Below are 20,117 nucleotides of genomic sequence, written 5' to 3' on the forward strand. Positions count from 1 at the left end.
GATCGCTTAAAAAATGTTAGAAAAACTAAACAACACAATAAATGTCTGCATATGTGGTGCATGGAAGCGATCACACAGCATTAACAATATCTGTCCATGAAAGCTGAGCATAAACACCTGGATGTTAGCAGTGTAGAAAGGTTTTTTATTATTTGTTTAATGCTTGCAGCTGTGATTTACTTCCAGTGGCATCGCAAAATGTCACAGTAGGAGATCTCAAAAAAAGTTAGTCTTACTGTTCACTGTCAGTCTCTGTTTCAGTGTGTTTTTTGAGGGCAGAATAAATATTCATACACTTGTAGACAGATGGTAGAATATAAATCATTAACTTTCCGGGATTCTACAGTACATTCAGCTATATTAGTTAAACTTTAAATAAGTCACTTCCCTAACTTCCAGCTACTTCTGCCCCAGGGGTTTAGGTCAGTCTGAGGGTGGAGGAAGTGCTGCTGCATGAGTAGGTCTCTGTCTAATGCAAACTGTCACAGCTGTCCACTCGGAGAGCTCAGAGAGTAGCACAATGTGCTGGTTAGTCTTAGTAAGTCTTTACTTGGGGTTGCAACAACGGGGCCTGAGGCCATGTTCTGATAAATATCAGAGTTATGTAACATGCACGCACGCACGCACGCACGCACGCACGCACGCACGCACGCACGCACACACACACACACACACACACACACATACCTACAGCTGTGCAAAGAACGTCTATCACACACACATAAATACATTTCTTCACTTCAACACGTTTGAACTGTCGGATGAACCACTACCAAAAAACATCGGCACACGTGTTGTAAACTGCTCACACATGAATACTTGAACACCTGAGCACACCTGCTTTCCGCTCATGTATGACACACTTTTAAAACAGCGAACAGAGAAACATGGCTGATTAATATTTTACCACTCTTGTCTCCCGTTGCCCCAAGGTATGACAATCAGAGTAGATATCTGCATCTCACTCGTGCTACTTTACCATTTAAATATTTAATGTAACAAAGAGGGATTTCATTCCTGGTTCAAAATCAACTGTCTTCTGTTTTAAGTAATATTGGACACTTCTATCAAGTACATTTACACTTTAAGAAAAACATTTACACAAGGAGAATAAACTTGCACTCGAGACCTCTTCAATATTTATTGGCTGTTTATTGAACCTTTGTGTTTGTCTTCCAGCAGCTTGTTAGTGGACAAATCTCGAAAGATAAAGAGATAATATTCACCAAAGCAACGTAAATGATCAGCATCTGATTGAAAAAAGAAATGCATGTAAATCTATTTGCGCTGTTAATTGCATGTAAGAATGTTGATTTTAGTGCAAAGTTGATACCAGTGCGTTTAGACAACTAAGCACTTTATTTAAGGGTTGCATTGGCAACCAAGGAAGAAATACAGTTTAACTGGGGTTAAACACCTAAAATCGTTTGTCTTAATCAAGGTGTGATTTGCCAGGGGAGATTGTTGATGCTGGTGCCTGCGGGTCCGCTGCCTCTGCTAAACTATTTTTATCCCCTCATTTGGATTTTTAGCTTTGTATTTTATAACAGCTTAAAGTGCAAACAACAGTTAAATTAGGAACTTATTTTTACTGGGACGTATTAGAACTGACGGAGTATGGATGGGTGGGGGATGGAGTGAAGAAATTACGACCATGATTTGTTGGCTTTTTAAAAATGCCGAGGCTGCTCTGAAGGTCCGATAGAGACGAACAGCCACACTCCGAATAAAAACCTGAAAATCATTTACTGCATAATTTGTAAGTTTGAACCTTTGGTTTATGATGCTATAAAGTCTTATTTGATCAACTCTGAAAGGCCACCGTGTGGTGTTTTTCAGATGTGGGTAAAAAAGGGAGACTCTGCAGTAAAGCACACTGGAAAAGTTTCCACTGCTGACTCTACTGTAGTGGAATATTTATTTATCTTTTTTTTTTAACAGACAGCATTTTGTGTTGTTGAAATTTAAGATGATTGCATGTAAAATATTGCAGTTAAATGGCAGAGGCCAAACATTGCTGATTAGAAAGTGGATTTAATTCTGGCATGTTAAACTGTTTGTATTGTTACGTTTGATCGGGTCACCTGTGTCTGAAGAGGACAACGTGAGACTGAGAATAATAAAGAGTAACAGAGTAATAAAGACAGGGTACAAGCCCACCAGAGTGGACTTATGTATGTGTTGTGTTGCTGAAAGCTTTTATTATTGTTTAAAATATGGAAATTGTTACATGACTTAATAGACTTTTGTAGAAAAGTGAAACATTTCTGGCATGATACGAGCAATGAGAGACTCATTAGCAGCAAAATATAAAGCACTGCCTGTTGCTCAGTTAGTGGTTGCTGCTGGCAGAGGCCCCAAGTGCTCCATAGCTCCTCCATAATGCTTAGCAAATGAAATAACAGAAGTTGTTCTTCATCATACTCTGCCTCTGCTTTCGATGATTGCGGCCTGGCGGCTCAGTGGTCATTCATCACATGTAATCATGTATTCGTGACCCTTCCATAAACTTAAACAGGTGCGTTCAGCTACCTAGCATAGACCGATACCGAGGGCAATCGTGAAAAACACTGGCAGCAAATAGTTTTTCAGTAACAAGGTGACATTCTTCAATGCTGCACTTACCCCCACATATATTCTGAAAATGAAAAATGGTTGCATGTGAAAATAATTTGTAGAGCAAGGTCTGATTCAGGCGGTGATGTGTCATTCATGGTCTTTTCCAGGAGTCTCGCAGTTTTGATAATGTGTGTTGCAGCACGTGGCAGAAAGCCCAGAAATCTTGTGATGAGCTTTTTATTGATCTGTTTATTTCCCGCTGTGCCACAGGAAGCCCTGCTGTGCGCTGGACCAGCACATTCTAGAATTGCACGTAAACAGAATGCACACACGCAGGCCGAAAATACCAACAATGCCAAGCTCTTATTTCTTGTTCTTTCTGTGTTTTATATTTGTAATGTGAAAACAAAAAAGAAATCAATAATAAAAACATGTATTCTTAGTATCAGTAAGTATGATTACAAATATGAGATTTGATTTTGAGCAGAAAATCTTCTAAACAAAAAAACACACACACACAAAAAAAAGCCGAGTGATTTTAGAATATCTCCTACTTTTCATTTATAATCTGCAGACAGAATTAGTGGAGTCTCTTTGGATGTCCCCATTTCTGTTCTCGACAAAATTCAGGGCACCTTGTCAGTCAGGCACAGCTGGGGGTAACCTATCTTTAGAAGTACATGCTCCCGTACTCTGACTGCTGCTGGTGAAAATAATATTTGACTTCTATAAACATCTGAAACTCTATATTTACCTCCACAGAGGAAGATGTAGGTTCAAAGTTTAAAATGCAGTTTGTATAGCCCAGTTTGTCACGAGACCACCTTCCCTGTGTACTTCATGCACGTGACATTTAAGAATGAAAGAAAGGTGAGGCTGTAAAAAGGGCAACATGTTGTCTCCACTGTAACATGCACACACACACACACACACACACACACACACACACACACACACACACACACACACACACACACACACACACACACACACACACACATTTTTCTCAAGTGTGACAGTTTCTATGTTTAAGACAGTGTCGCCTGTACTTCTTGTCTTCAGTCGGACTCAGTGACATACTGGAGATGAAGATAAGTCCTAAAAACTAGATCTGTGTGACAGGAATTTAGAACGTTTTGAACCTGAGTAGATCCTGGTGAAAAACATCTGAGCTGTTTGATGACATTTGGTGAAAAGTTCACCCGCATGAAGGAAATGAAGTGTTCAAACTTACTTAGGAGGAGCCCAGCACGCCTGCTTAAAGAAAAATAAGTGTGCTGATGTGGATTCTTGCAGCGACTGCTGTATAGAGGCCATCCTGCTACACATGAAACACATCAGTGTCATAATTGTTATTTTAGTCACGTGTTTGTTTATTATCCTTATTGTTTTATCTGGGACTGTTTGCAGACATCTCAGAGAGAGGAGACACCAGCATCTGAACAGAGACTCAAACCAGCAACCTGCAGCTCCCTGCTTGGCTGCTCCAGTTTTCTCCTCACTCATGTTGCCCACCAGTGATTTCTAGCTGCCCACCCACACAGCAGGCTAGAATATGCGCTGAGCCTCAGCACCAAGGTTGTTATACCTGCACACGTTTTCTTAATTAAATAATGAACCAGACCCCAGAAAGTAAACAGCTGTTGTTGCTAGGCAATGGGAGCAGCATGTTCATTTCTTGGTTTAAAAGGCCAAAATGAATAACGGGATATCGACTAGAGGATTGTGAGCGCTTCACCAAACACCACAGTCTATGAGCTGACTGAGCTATGAGAAGCATTTGAAGTAATACAGGCTGAAAATTTAAAATGAAAAGAAGAGGCAAAGACATCTGCACAGATTGTGGAAAATCTGAACAAGCAAACATGCAGTTGTCTGGATGAAAACAAGGAAACAATTGACAAACGTATGAAGGCTGCAGATTCATACAAAGAAAACTGGATGTGCTAAATGGAAACATGGAAGGTCAAAATCCCAAAGCCCTTAAAGAGGAGGAAAATGTATCCGAGGAGCCTAAGGAGGAAACTGAAAAAGTGTTACAAGTCCAGAAAGCATCTAAAGTGAAGAGAAGGGGAAAACAACAAGGAAAAAAGGAAGCTGGAAACAGAAAGCAGCTGCTGGATGTGCACAAAGCACTAAAAGAAGAGAAAACCACATCACAAGAGGCAAAAAAGAAATTTCAAACTGCAAAGAAGGAAGCTGAAAATGTAAAGGCTGAAGCTGAAATACTAAGAAAGGAATTATTGTATGTGAAGCAAGAACTCGAAGAGGAGAAAAATGGTAAACATGAGGCTAAAAATGAGGGTGAAAATATCAAGAAAGAATTGTTGGAAGCTCAAAAAGTGTTGGAGGAAGAGAAAATTAAAACACTGGAAGCAAAAAAAGAAATGGAAGATACAAAGAGCTAGACTAAAACATGAAGAAGAAGTTGCTGGAAGCACAGAAAGGACTAGAAAAAGAGAAACATGGAAAATGGGAGGCAAAACAGGAAAGTGAAAATCTCAAGAAGGAACTGATGAAAGTGCAAGAGGCAGTTGCAGAGGAGAAAATTGAGGCGAATGGATTCCAGAAAGAAACGACAGGCTCTGAGGTGATCAAGAAAGACTGTAAAAATGCACTGACAGAACTGCAAAAGCACAAAAAAGAAGGTAAAGAGCTCCTCAAACAGACAGTAAAACTGGCCAAACAGCAGAAAAAACAAAAAGTTAAAGATGCCGAGGAGCAGCTAAACAAAACCTTCAAAGAGCTGAAGGCAAAAGAGAAAGAAAAGAAACACAGTAATGTCACAAATGTAAGTTTAGTCACAAGTTTATGTATTATACTTTTTTCCTTGGATACTTTTTACTTCTCCTTTCATCCTTCCTTCTCCGGCTGCAGAGACCGGCCACAAGCTGACTCAAAGGGACCCCAAGGTGCCGACTGCAGGAGCACAACAACAACAGAGAGCGGAAACATCTGCAGAGAGGGTCAGCAACACATCCGTCCATGGATGATGACTCACAAAAAACACCCAGAGAGAGAACATCCAGTAAAAACTGTATTATAAATACATCTACAGAAACAAATAAAACTGTCATAACTTGATGGGACTGCATGTTGCCTGCTTATGTTCTGATCTGTCTGTGGATTTAAAACAATAACACACTTTCCATCCTGTCTGTAACTGAGAACAAATGCATTTTACTTCACTTTAAAATGCAGTGATATGAAGTAATAGTTTGAAATTAATACATTTCCAAATACTTAAGTCTAATTACTATCCATCCATTAACTACACTGGTTTTGTCTTCTATACAACATCTGATGAAAGGCTTGGTATGCCTAAGCCCTGAACTGTCACCTGACCATTGTTAGGCCATCACATAGGAACAGACAGTCAGTTTAGATTCCTGAACTGTGTGAGGAAACCACTGCACCACCACAGCAGCTCTTGAAGTGACCACACATCTCCATTCTGAGCAAGACGGACGTCACCAGACCGGTCATGCTTGGGTCAGCTACTACATCTGCTGAATTAATGTCAGACTGCCCTACTTACCAGGGCATTTCATTTTCTGACTAAGGCTTGGTCTCAGTGTAAGTGCTGAAAGAATAAACGCTGCCCACGAGGTTAAATGTTATTGCATTTACGGCAAACACACAGATCCAAACAAATTATCACCAGGTGAGCAACTCAGCCTCGATACAAGGAAGAGAGTATTTCTGAAAATAATAATAAAAAAAGAACTGATCACAGTGAAAGCTGAAATTATAATTTGGTGTATTTAACAGCATTTTTACACAATAGCTCCCAGGTCATGATGGAACCACACACAGTAAGCTGTCCTGCCAAAAGAACTTTAGGATAGAGCCGTTGTATAATGGGTGCACACCTGCAACAACAGCAGTTTTAATATCGAAGAACATAAAATAATCACATATGGATATTTCTTTCCCCAGTTATTGCAGCTATCATTTTTTCATGCAGGACCTAAAACAAATATGGGTTCTTCTGTGACTGGATGTCCAGACACCACGTTTTATATGTATGAACTGTTTCATTCACATAGATAACAATTATTGGGAATTATTAAATATTTGATCATCTAAAATACACATTTATCCTTTTCAGGGTTGCAGGAGCTTTCTTAGGGCAAGAGGCAGGGTACACCAGTCTGTCGCAGGGCTAACACACAGACAGAGACAACCATTCACACTCATATTCACACCTATGGGCAATTTAGTGTTTCCATTAGACCTATTCCCACACCTTTGGACTGTGGGAAGAAGCCAGAGTACCCAGGGAGAAACCATGCACAGAAACAAAATGCAAACTCCACACAGAAAGAGGTGGACTTGAACTCAGGACCTTCTTGCAGTGAGGCAGTAGTGCTAACCACTGTACCACCGTGATACATGCACACTTATATATATTTGTTAACTTAAACTAAGTATAACATAATCCAGGTCAAAAAACAATGAAACCCAGGAAACTTCTTTGAGGAAACCGTACTGCAAAGGAGGAAGTGATTAGGACAGACTGGAGACACCTGGGAAACAAAACTGAACATAATCTAACTAATGAGACAGGAGAAGCAATCCTGAATATAATGCACATGAGACAAGGGACTATCAAAATAAAACAGGAAGTAACAAACACTTAAACCAGGAATAACACAAATGAACTTAAACAGGGAAATGACTGGGGTGTTTTTTGGGCAAATGTAAGATGGCCTTCTGTTCAGCAGTAGTTTTTACCTTGGAACTCTCCCATGATTGACATTTTTGCTCAGTCTCTTTCTTATTATTGAATTGTGAACTCTTTAACTGAGGCAAGTGAGGCCTGCAGTGCTTTAGATCAGCGGTCCCCAACCCCCGGGCCTCGGGTCGTTTAGTACTGGGCCGCGAGAGTTGAGGCTCAGGTGTGAAATGTATGGTTTTCAGGGTTTTTATTGGTTTTCAGCGTTATTTTGTTATCGTTTTTATCGTTAACTCGGTTTTCCTGGGTCTTTTCACGTGTGTTATGAGTAATTTTTTCGGTACCGGTACTAGTTTTATTTTGTTGTATTTATCCGCGACACCTTAAAGGCCGGTCCGTGAAAATATTGTCGGGCATAAGCCGGTCCGTGGTGCCAAAAAGGTTGGGGACCGCTGCATTAGATGATGTTGTTGACCTCCTGGGTGAGTCGTTGATGTGGGAAGGGTCTCGAATGTTCCAAGTTTTCTCCATTTATGAATTATATCTCTCACCAGACCGATAGATGTTAACGACTTTGATTCTCATCGGGTTCTTTAGATGATGGCGTGATGGGTTATATTTGACATCATTTTGAGATGAGTCTTTTGATTTAGGCATTTAGGTTTTTGCACAGGGCCAGAAAGGTTTCTGTCTTTTTCCTTAATAAATGAAATCATAATTTTAAAACTGCATTTTGTATTTATTCAACTTTGTCCAATATTAAAATTAGTTTGATGATGTGACACATCACATCCTGGCAAAAAACTAGGAAATCAGGAATGGAGCAAAGACTTTTTAAACCAACTGCAGATGACTAGTACAATGTTGATGAATTCACAGATTTTGTTTAATATACTGAGAGTAACTTTAAATATATGCACAAGAGAAATGGGAAGGGACAGAGTCAAGTCATAAATTCTATTGAAGTCCACAATAGACTGTGTTTAGATTTTGGTGATACCTTCATTTTGTCGCTGACTGGTCTATGGAACACACTTCATGTTCCTGGTGTGACACACAAGTGGCACATTTTAATGTCTGCAGTTTCCCCCTTATTAAAAACATTTACACTACCTGTGGAAGCCTGTAAAATCATGTGACAGTGGGGGAACTAGGACTCAAAGACACCAAAAGAACAGAAGAAGAAAGGGGAACGGAGAGATGTCTCTTTGTAATTTGAACATCTGCTTGTTTGGTCTACTGCTGCAGAAGCTGTCTACTTGTGTAAATGGAATAGCACTCATCCCATCAAGTCACCCACCATTCCCATCCTTTACCCCTCCCCCCTGTGGCCTACATATTTTCCCAATTCGGAGAATGACAATCACGTGGAAGTTCAGCAGCGTGTCCCACCTAATCTGTATAAGCACATATCTGCATGCAAAGCTTTTGGAAAAGGCACAAGATACACTTCCTGGATTGTGTTTGTCATTGTATTGAAAAGTCTTTGTCAGCATGCAGGTAGACAGAGAGTGAATGCTGTGTGCAGACAACAATGTTGTAGCCGGATCTTTGAAATAACTGTTGCTGAGACAGATGTTCAACTTCATACTTGATCTACGCATGATGCACCGAGCCCCTGAACACTCCTGTAGAAGCAATTATGTTTTATTGTGTCATACGTCTTTCTGTCTTGGTTTGTCTTTCGCTAAATACTTCCATCATATTGTCATTAAATGGGATATTTTCAGTTTTCAGTGTATTGTAAGCATTACTTTATACCATAAGAAAAAAAAACTTCCATATTTCACTGTGGGCCAGTGATAAGGACCCTCACTGTGTTTCAAAATTCTCCAGTGTCTCTTATCCACTGAGCCCAAGGTTGTTCTTTGTGGCTTCATAGGTATGGAGCTGTGTGCTGACCTTATTTGATGGTATTTATCAGGTGGTACTTTAAAGAGAAGTAGTCTAGAGTCTAGCTTTTGAACTTGTAAAGAAACATTTCAAGTTAAAAGCAGCGAGTTTAGCTGGAAGCCTGCTTCACAATATTCTGAATAAATATATGAATTAGTTTCTGTTCCTGCAACCTCAACTGCATGTTTATTCAGCTACACTTACTTGCTAAGTGTCTGCTTTTTTTTCTTTTTAAACATTTTAATATCTTATGCATATAAAAGGAATGATATTTATTTCAGGATATTGCTCCACTTGATGAGCTGTTCCCTCCGTTTAATGGAGGGGCTGTGTTTGGGACTCATCCTTGGGAGTTGTTGCTGTAGGACCTCACGTTGTGGATTCAACATTGCATTCAGTTCAGTTTAATGTTGTACAGGATTAGTGTTGCACCCACCTGCTGTAATGCTAATTGGTAATTGTGTGATGGCCTACATAGAACAGCGGGACTGTGTATTTGCACTTCTGCTCACAGGAGGGGAGAAAGAAAAGACAGCAGGAAGCTCAGTTCCCACTTCCAGCACGAAGATAAAGCAACATATGAGGTGTGATCAAAAAGTTCTGAGAACAGGCCCACAAAAATCAAAAGCTTCACTCGATTTAAATTTTGCTGATCTCTGTTCAAGGCCATCTTCTCAACCATGTCCAGAGAGAACACAACTGCTATTTTTAGATAACTCTCTATTCCGATTATTTTTACCGCACACTTTCTAATTTCAACTCAGCCTTTCAAAATGACCAGAATTTTATGTGGAGGATCAATATTGGTAATTAGAGCTGGTTCTTGAGTTCTGAAACCTCGGATTTGGGCATTTTTCAGGAAAAATGTCCCGAAGGCAACATGTCAGGTGAAGAGTGAGAGTGGGAGAATGCTCATTTTTATTTTAACATTAATTGGTTTGTGCACCGTGAATGTGTCCCCCGTGGTGATAATGGCAGCAAGGAGTTCTGCTGGAACGTTGCGAGGCATCGAAAGGAGAAAATTCAGGAGGAATTTTATGACGTGTGAATTTAACTTGTCTGCCACATGTAAGAATGAATTAACACATCATTTATCAGAAGACGGTAGCTTACCTTTACGATAACTTAACAGTCAGCTAATGTCAATATCAGGTAACTGCTAATAGCAAAACAAGTTAAAATATGCGGTTTTCTTAAGTTGTTGCTGAATAAGTATGTAATCTAAGTAAACAAAAACAAAAGGCAAAAGACCAAACTAATCAGTCATAAAACATAAACCGACTCGCTGACAGGAAACAAAACAGACAGAACCACGACTACAATAAGGGAGAACGCAACAGAGAACAGAGGGGAGCGCAGACAACATTTAAACACAAAGGAAGCAAAACTGAACATAATACACACAAGATGGAGACTATCAAAGTAAAACAGGAACTACAGCAACACTGAGACACAGACTAAGACACATGAACTTGACACTAGCACTGGGACTAACTCGACAAGGTGACACAACAGACTGGAGACAGAAGGGAACATAAAACACGGAGACAAGAGATGAACGAACATGAAGACAAGAGTGACTAAACATGTAAGGTGGAATAGAGGGAAGGAAACAGAAACCTAAAGACTAAATGACTAAACTAAGACCAGAATATACAAATGGGACACCACACAGAAACACAACAATAAGAACCAAAATCGGGAACATCAATTGAACTTTAGAATATTAAATAAGCCAGAATCAAATAGTCCAAATACTTAAACCCTGACAGTAATCTTTTATGCTGAGTGACAAATCTGAACTCGGACAGCTCTGTACAGTCCAATTCTTTTTTTCCTACATGTGCTAGCTAGCTAAACTTGAGATTTGGATTGATAACTTCCTAAATTATTTCTGAAGAGTGCTCTTTTGGCAGTGATCAATTCCCCCAGACTGTCTCCTCAAGCAGAGCATGTGCCACGTTCACTTCAGGCAGTGATAAATTCATGTGAGGCTGTAAAAGGTCAAGTTTGAATCTGTAGCACTTTATAATACAGCCTGTGCCTAAGGGTGTAATTCCACTAGACTATAATAACATTTAAATGCAATTCATCTGATATTACAATGTAATTATATTTATATACAAATATTTACCAGAAGGTGCACTTAAAAAACAAGTAACAATTCAAGCTCTCGCTACATGAACTGAATAATTGTGGAACATCCCAGATGTACAGCAACATAATGCATAAAAAAATGTAAAAAAGCTGGTTATAATATGGCTCGCACCCCTGTAAGTATGTCGTATTTACAGTGGAAGATCAAGAAATTTCATCTTCTTTTTACTAAATTACCTGAAAGTTATCTACATCCATCCATTCGCTTCCACTTATCCTTCTTCAGGGTGGCTGGAGCCTATCCCAGCTGTTATAGGACAAGAGGTGGGGTACACCTTGGACAGGTCGCAGGGGTAACACACAGAGACAGACAACCATTCCCACTCACATTCACACCTATGGGCAATTTAGATTGATCAGTTAACCTATCCCCACTAACTGCATGTCTTTGGACTGTGGGAGTACCCAGGGAGAACCCACCCACACACGTGGAGAACATGCACACTCCACACAGAAAGACCCCGGCCTGATGTTGGAATTAAACGCAGGACCTCCCTGCTGTGCGGTAACAGTGCTACCCACCGTGCTGCCAGAAAGAAAGTTATGTGCTACTTAAAATTACTGGCACACTTTATCCAAAGTATAAACCTGATATAAAAACTGTCGTGCAGACTGATGTTTTCAGCATGAGTTAAGACACTGAAACACCAGTGATGACAGTTAAAACCAATGGGTTCATTTCTTGTTTCCCTTGTTGATGGTCCAGTTTATACGTTCAGAAAAGGCTCCATCAATCTGCACTTAAATTTAATATAGAGGAACAAAGTAGAGGAAATATAGAGGAACAGTGCGGAATTAGGCTTTCAGTCTGGATCAATACTACAACTCTCAACAGGCTCACAGTGACCGGACTTTGTGATCTGGCAGTGGTCAGCTCCTGCACAATTTCAGGAATGGACAAGGTCACCTTACACATAAAAACGTCTTCTCTAAAGAGGCTGGAGCCAATTTTCTAACTCTGCACCGTTCATCTTCACAGATTTGACCTGGCATATTTAGACCTTGACCGTTACTATAAAATATTGCAAACTGTCACACACACATTCCCACACACACACACACACACACACACACACACACACACACACACACACACACACACACACACACACACACACACACACACACACACACAAACAAACAAACAGTCCTGGTTGTTTAACTTGTTGGGAAGAATGCTGAGAGGCAGCTGAAGGAATGCACACTTATACAAGATGAATTTATCATCCTAGCTGCTGTTGTCATATACAGTACATACACAATAATGAATACCCAGCACAATGAGACTATTAAAGACTTATTCAGGTAATCACACTGTGTTTCAAAAGATAAATCAGTATCTCCAAAGTGATGCTGCGAGTCCCCAATTTCACTTGTCATTTGATGTTTTTCATCCTTGACAATAGCACATTTTGACAATCCATTCTCTTAATAAAGTGGCTAAATCAGGACAGCAAATCTTTACTCTCACACATTACGCGGTGACACGGCATTCCATCAACACAGGAAATGATATTAGCAGACCTTTAGAGGCTGCACGTTGCCAACAGCGGCCGTGTTTAATGCAGCTGATGGCATTTTCACGTGGCAGGTAGTCTATTAATGAAAATCATAATACTGCACGAGCATATGAGACAACCGTGAAGAAAGGCTGGAAGCAGATTAGACAGCCTCAGCTTCATCCGCTTGGCGCTCTGCTTTGTAAGCATCAGGTCAGGGTCAGAATGCTAGTCAAACCTTTGCTGCTCCAAGCTGTATTATGTATAATGTTTGGAAAATTAAATGGAGATCTTCACATAGTGCATCCATCATTTGTTTCAAAGTTAAAATGTGTTAAAATTAGGCACTGAAAATATATGCAAGAGTTTATTTATCTGCAATGAGGAACAAAGTTCCTCTTACTTAAACAGCGACGCAGAGCTAAAAATATAAATCTTGTATCATTTTGACTAGCATCACCGCACTTTGGCCAAGTGTGTTGTTACAGTTACTTTTTTTGGTTACATTTTATTTTTAATAAATATGCCTTGAAATACACACTGCAAATGTCAAACTTGTGCTGCTCTCCCATGACTTCTATGTGGGTGCTCATTTGCACATTCATTCAACGTCCACATGCCGCTAACATCTGCTTATTAATAGCACCCATTAGTAGTACCTTGGAACTACTTTAAAATTGTATAACTTCTGAAATTTTCTGAGAGAGATAATAACATGAAAGTGATCTTGGCCTACGGGCATTAGAAGTTCTATCAGTCACCGACAGGCTACCCCTCCGCACTCTTAAGAGAGCTACGGCTGCAGGATGAACCTTTTAAAGTGGAAATTAGTCAGGTGCTGTAATACAGGGGATCTAGCCATTCTAATTTTGCCCACCAAGAAGCCTGCACGATCATTTCATGCACGAGTAGGTCACAGCTGAAAGGAAGTTTAGCTCCTAAATGATAAAAGTACTTTTTGGGGCTTCTGCCACAATATGCAGATAACTTTGAAGTGAAAGGAGGAGAAGTTCTGAGGTGCTGAGTTGAGACATAAAAAAGAGCAAAAACAGTTAAAGTTTTCTGGAGTAATTAAAGTGTTTTACTTGCACTGCCACCTGCTTGTTTGCACCACACATACTAGGCACCTAAAATAAATAATTACTCATATAATAATGCACACATCTGGCTTTCAATAATACCCTAAGTATGCTGCTCACCTGCAAATATTGTCATTAGCAAGTGCTCTGTAACAAATAAACAACAGAAAATATTAAGCTGCATGACCGGCATGCATCTCATCCCACTCTGAGGCATCTGTGATCTCAGAGCTCACACTGGACATTCTGGTTGGAGTGGAGCTCAGCAGTGTGTCCATGTCTTCTAATGCAATAACAGAGTGACCAGGACACAGATGTTCAGTCTTTTCATCAGTCATGCTCTTGATAAAGAAAACATTACATTTTAAAAATAGCTCGCCAAATTTCCTTTGGCAGTTGTTAATATAACTGGCAAAAGTGAATCCTGTGTAGGAAACACAGCAGTAAACACAGCAGTCACTGTTCAGTCCCTGTGGCTGTGTTTGACTTTCAGTCGCTGTTGAAGCCAAACATTTTTTAGGGGTTTACACAGGTCAGGTGACAAGTGAGCAGAACTTCATCTGAGAAAACTGTTACGCAATGATGTGAGTCAGCATTTCATATGCAGGTATACAGAGTTTGAGATGTATTTTGGTTACAATCTATTCATTAATTAAAGGTATAATTGTATTAACATATAATAATATTAATTTTTTTTTTTAAATTTTGGTCAGCTGTTTGGTCGGTGACCAGTCTGTGTTGTTAAACAGTTTTAAAGAGTGTTCTCGGTTTCTAGCACTAAAGTGAACTACAGGAATAGTTCATGTGTGTGTGAACTGGACAGAAGACAGACATGCAGATGTGGAGCGTTCTTCACATGGATTCGTTTTAGCTACGTTAGAAAGCTGCACTGCAGAGAAGACGCTTTTAGAGCCAAATGAATATTCAATCATTTGCAGTTGCCATTTCAAGTCCGATTACTTTGGCAGGACTGGACAGACAACTGGTTTAAATAATGATGGTTTTACCTCTTGCACTTTAAGATCACTTTTTACCAAAGAACATCTTAGAAGCAGCTGCAGTCCATTCGAAAAATTTTAAATGCTACTTTTAATATAATCTTAGGTCTGTGTATGAAAAAGCACATTTTAAACAAAAACCTTAAATTCTGAATGCATCACGTATGTGTGTCTGGTATTTGAAATAAAGCAAAATTAAAACTGGTTCAAATTTAACAGCAAGTTAAATGATTTTTAAGAATTTTATGATTGAATACATTTTCATGCAAACAATATGGTGTCAGTGCTAATGCATCATTCCAATGAACAGGAGTGGGACCTAAACTTACGTGTCAGTGGTTTGTGTCTTCATGAATGATAAAAACAAATGCCAATGAAATTTCTGTATCAAACATTCAGTTCAGTTTCAGTTAAATTTTATTTATACAGCACCAAATCACAACAACAGTCGCCTCACAGCGCTTTATATTGTAAGGTGGACCCTACAATATTACATACATAGAAAAAAAAAACCAATCATATGACCCCCTATGAGCAAGCACCTTGGCGACAGTGAGAAGGAAAAACTCCCTTTTAACAGGAAGAAACCTCCAACAGAACCAGGCTCAGGGAGGGGCGGGGCCATCTGCTGTGACTGGTTGGGGTGAGAGAAAGGAAGACATGCCGATCATGCTTAGGTGTGTAGTCACATCTGAAGCTCCACTCTCAGCCAGGAAAACCCTGTAATCTCCAATTTTATATCTCCTTTTATGTGTTTTGTACTGTACACCTCATTAAAAATGGCAAATGGCCTGTATTTGTATAGCGCTTTACTAGCACTTAGGACCCCAAAGCGCTTTACACATCCAGTCATCCACCCATTCACACACACTGGTGAAGGCAAGCTACATTGTAGCCACAGCCACCCTAGGGCGCATTGACAGAGTGCCTGACACTGGCGCCACCGGGCCCTCTGACCACCACCAGTAGGCAACGGGTGAAGCGTCTTGCCCAAGGACACAACGACTGAGACTGTCCAAGCCGGGGCTTGAACCGGCAACCTTACGATTACAAGGCGAACTCCCAACTCTTGAGCCACGATCGCCTGTTAATATTTCTAAATAATTAATTAAAGTAATGGTGAAAGTTTTCACAGATTAACTGATTGTGAACGTGGTGAATTGCCACACTGTGTACTTGCAGTTTCATTCAGACAAACGTTTCAAAGCCTCGGTGAGAAAAAGACACCTGGCGTGGAAAAATAACCTGGTCTGACTCCACTGATAGAGTCTTCTCAGAAAAGAAAGGTGACATCATTTATTGGTCCATGGCTTGCCACAGTCAACACAAAATCACAACATGACACACTCAGTCAGAATTTCACAGTATTTAACTTCTAGGAACTGGCTTCAGGTGTGAGCTAAATTTCCATCTATCTGCACACTTCACTGTAAACAGATCCCTTTAATTATGTAATATTTTCACTGGGAATACTGGGAACACAGTGTGCATTCTTCCTGAATCTGTCGGCACAGAGTGTCATACACACACATACTATAAAAACTCAAAGTTAATACATTGTAACCACTTTTTTGCTTCAGATTTAGTTTTATGTATATATCCTTAGATACTCCAAGTGTGCAACAAAAGTTGGAAAACACAAAAAGTGACACGTTTTGATTGTGGCTGTGTCTTGAGAGCTTTCATTCTCAGTGTTATACTCTCCATTTCCTACAGTTTGACAGCTCTTGCTGCGATAGAGGGCTAGGAAACCTTTACAATATAATAAAAGGGTGTCTTTTTTGAGTTGCTTCACATCCTCCCCGTCCATCTAAATATATATAGATTTTGAGTCACGACTCATGAGCCATGTGTTTAAACGGATTGAAAGTTGTGGATAGTGAAAACAATAGATGTGAATTATGTAACATATGCCTGTCATTGTTCATGAACAAAAGCAGACTGCAAAATAAAAGAGAAGTGCAAACATATTAAGCTCTGTTAATATGTGGCCCTTCTGCTCACCTAACTATATGTAGCTGCCTCACTATTAGTTAATCGTTAACTCAATCTGCTTTAGAGGCTTAGAGATTTTTCACAGGGCTACCAATGCTCTGAGGAGGGCAATAAGAAAGGAGCAAGCTTTCAGAGAGTGATTAAGTTTCCTCACATGTCAAATGCAGTGCTGAGCGTGGCAATCTTTTACCACGTCTTCTACCAAGTCCCTTTCTCAGTCAACTAATCCTGCATCACCCTCATCACTTTTTCCTAAAGGTTGTGATAATAATCTTACTAGTCTGGACTTGCTTTACTTTCGACATGACGCATGTCTAAAATAAATGCAGACACATTAATGACATGCACAAATTTGGGACTCAGTTCAATTCAGCTTTATTTATATAGCTCCAAATCATAACAACAGTTGCCTCCAGCAGGCGATTCATATTGTAAGGTAAAGACCCTACAATCATACAGAGAAAACACCGACAATCAAAACACCCCCATGAACAAGCGCTTGGCAACTGTGGGAGGGAAGAAATCCCCTTTAACTGGAAGTGACCTCCAGTAGAACCAGGCTCAGGGCAAGGCAAGGCAAGGCAAATTTATTTGTATAGCACAATTCAACAACAAGGTGATTCAAAGTGCTTTACAGAGACATTAGAAACAAAAACAAATAAAAAGCATGATTTAAAATTGATTAAAACAAGCAAACAAACTAACTAACTAAACACACACATTTCACACCTGTTTGCGCGATCTGAACCCTTATCGTAAGGGGAGCTACCAGTCCTTCTGTGGACGAGCTACTTTCTATTTTAAATTCCCTGAATTTAAAATACTCTCTAGACCCAGTCTAGACCCAGTTGGGGAGCAACCCAGAGCTCTAGGGAGGGGCGGTCATCTGGTTGGAGGCGAGGGGAGGAAGGCAGGTTGTAGTCACGTCTCTCGTGTTTTTGTAGGACGCTCAGCTCGCCAGAACACATGACTGTGTTGCACAATGCACTCATATTATCCACCCAACTCTGTTTCCAATTTACAAAAGGATTACAACTTTCACCTGCGATCCATTTTTGTTAGTCCCAATCTAAATTAGATAAACTGTGCTGTACTGGGTCAAATTCAATATCTTTGAATTGGCCTAGTTAGCACAAGTATATAAATATATATAATAAATGCAACAAGTGCAATTTGTTCCCTGGACATTCTATAATCAACTGTAACTGGTATTATTTTAAACTGGAAGTGTCTAAGAACCACATCAACTCAACCAGTTGACACACAAAGTTATAGAGCAACATAACTCAAGCCAAGCCAGGACATAACGATGAAGAAAAAGACCATCAGCACAGAAAACGTGCACCGGGAGCTTCGTATGGGTTGAGTAGGGGCTCCTGTAGGGGTAATGTGCCACCACTTTTATTCATTTAGTGAATCTCTCCTTCTGTTTGAGCCTGCGTATGGGGGACTGATGCTGTTATGTGTCAGCCTATATGGAAAACACAGAGTCTTGGGTGGGTGTGGGGGTTATGTTGGGTAAACCTTTCCCACGACAATGAAAACATTGAAACATTACAGTGTACGAGAGCAAATGATGTTAATCCTGTCAAACCAGCCATAATTTGTTCTGACTGCTTCACAGCAGGTATTAAGAGCCTGACGCCGCAAAAGAAAAAATGAAATAAATTGTTTTTGCAGACATCCAGGAAATGAACAGAATTAAAATTGCATATGTAAAGCATATCTAGCTGTGCAAAACAAGCTGTTTTACATGTCTAGATATGCTTATTTGCAGAAATAGAGGTACAGTACATTACACCTGACAATGTCCGTCATTATACAAAAAAGTTCTCTTTGTCCTCGAGAGGAGGATCTTTGTCTTCCTTTCTCTCGCTCATTCCTTCAGAATGGCTTGAGCCTCCAAACTACACCAGACCGTTGCCCCCTCAGCTGTTGTAATCAGACTGCTCGTGCTTTCTCTGAGCCGTTGCCTTAAGAATTTTCTAATTCTGTTCTCTTGTGTGCTCTCATAACATTTGATGTTATGGCTGGAAATTCCTGCCTGTTGAAAAATTCCAGTTGATTCCTGCAAATCCTAATGACCTGTATCCTTAAACTGGCTGACATCAGCCTATCTGTTCAGTTTCCATTGCTCACCTCTGTTCTTCTGGCTCCCTCGCTGCAGCCTGCTATAGAGAAGAGAAACAAGTAAGCAATCAAACCAAATCTCTAAACAACTTCAAACCGTGACAGAAACAATTACCTCAGCCAGCTCTAACGTGTCCTCCCCTCTTTGGCAGAAGTCCCTGTGACGCTCCTGTAAAGGCTCCAGTTACCTGTTTACTCAGCAGTTCAGAGTCTGTGACTCCCGAGTTTTCTGTAAACAAACCCTTAAATTGTTTTTGAGTTTGAATTCAAATTTCCTGACATTATGACACGGCTAAAAGAGCATCGTCAAGTTTAAGATGCTGATATCACCTGTTTTGTATGTAACACTTGTATGCAGTTGGGTTTTCCCTCTTCTTTGTTATCAAAGCCTCTCCTCTTATTTTAATGTAACGCCAAGCTGAGAACTGTGGCTTCACTGATACTGGTGTGGCCAATTACCAGATTAGATATTGGATATTTGATTATTTTTGGATTTTTTTTCTTTTTTCTTTTTGTCATGCAGCCAGCTCTCTGCATTGCTAATTTTTCTAGATGACAGTATTATTACACTGACTTTATGTCACAAGTAACTATTTTCTGTGTTTGTAGAAGATACATAAAGCAGCAGATGAGAGCGAGCGAGCGAGCGATATATCACAGAGAAACACTCCAGCCACAAGTTGCAATAAATTTAAAGCTCAAGGGTTTGGGCCAAAAAATACTTCTGTTCTTTTTTCTTCTCTCCTTTGAAAGGATTCATAATGGATAGACAGCTGTGACACAGTGAAGATAAAAAGACTTTTATTTGAAAAAATAACTTTGTTCTTCAAACTTTGTACATTTGTAGCACTCGCGGCTTTACAGATCTTTGGCATTTTAGCGAGTGATTGCTGAGGCAGATATTTAGCTCATGTCTACAGATTTAACCAGATTTCTTACGTCTTTAAGCAAAACAATTTCAGCTGTGATAACATGATTGAAAAAGCAGTTGTTCAATGATTAATTACCCTTTTATTCTTAATTTCTGTTGCTGAGTTACAACATTTTATGATCAATTTAATGTTAATCAAATTATTTTATTAATTAAAAAAACCAAACCAAACGTCATTTTCTTTTTTGAACAAGGACT

At 39.8% G+C, this 20,117-nt stretch overlaps 1 long non-coding RNA gene across 1 annotated transcript; it reads right to left on the reverse strand.

The window, feature by feature from the left end:
- Positions 1–17,429: 17,429 nt before the first annotated feature.
- Positions 17,430–19,888, reverse strand: LOC145420591 (uncharacterized). The gene is made up of 2 exons (XR_013901916.1): positions 18,998–19,888; positions 17,430–18,329 (listed from the first exon to the last, which is right to left on the reverse strand). It is a non-coding gene; the product is annotated as an uncharacterized LOC145420591 (long non-coding RNA).
- Between the last annotated feature and the right edge of the window lie 229 nt (positions 19,889–20,117).

The sequence above is a fragment of the Astatotilapia calliptera genome, chromosome 15 (genome assembly GCF_964374335.1).
Source record: "Astatotilapia calliptera chromosome 15, fAstCal68.1, whole genome shotgun sequence".
In the NCBI taxonomy this organism is placed as follows: domain Eukaryota; kingdom Metazoa; phylum Chordata; class Actinopteri; order Cichliformes; family Cichlidae; genus Astatotilapia; species Astatotilapia calliptera.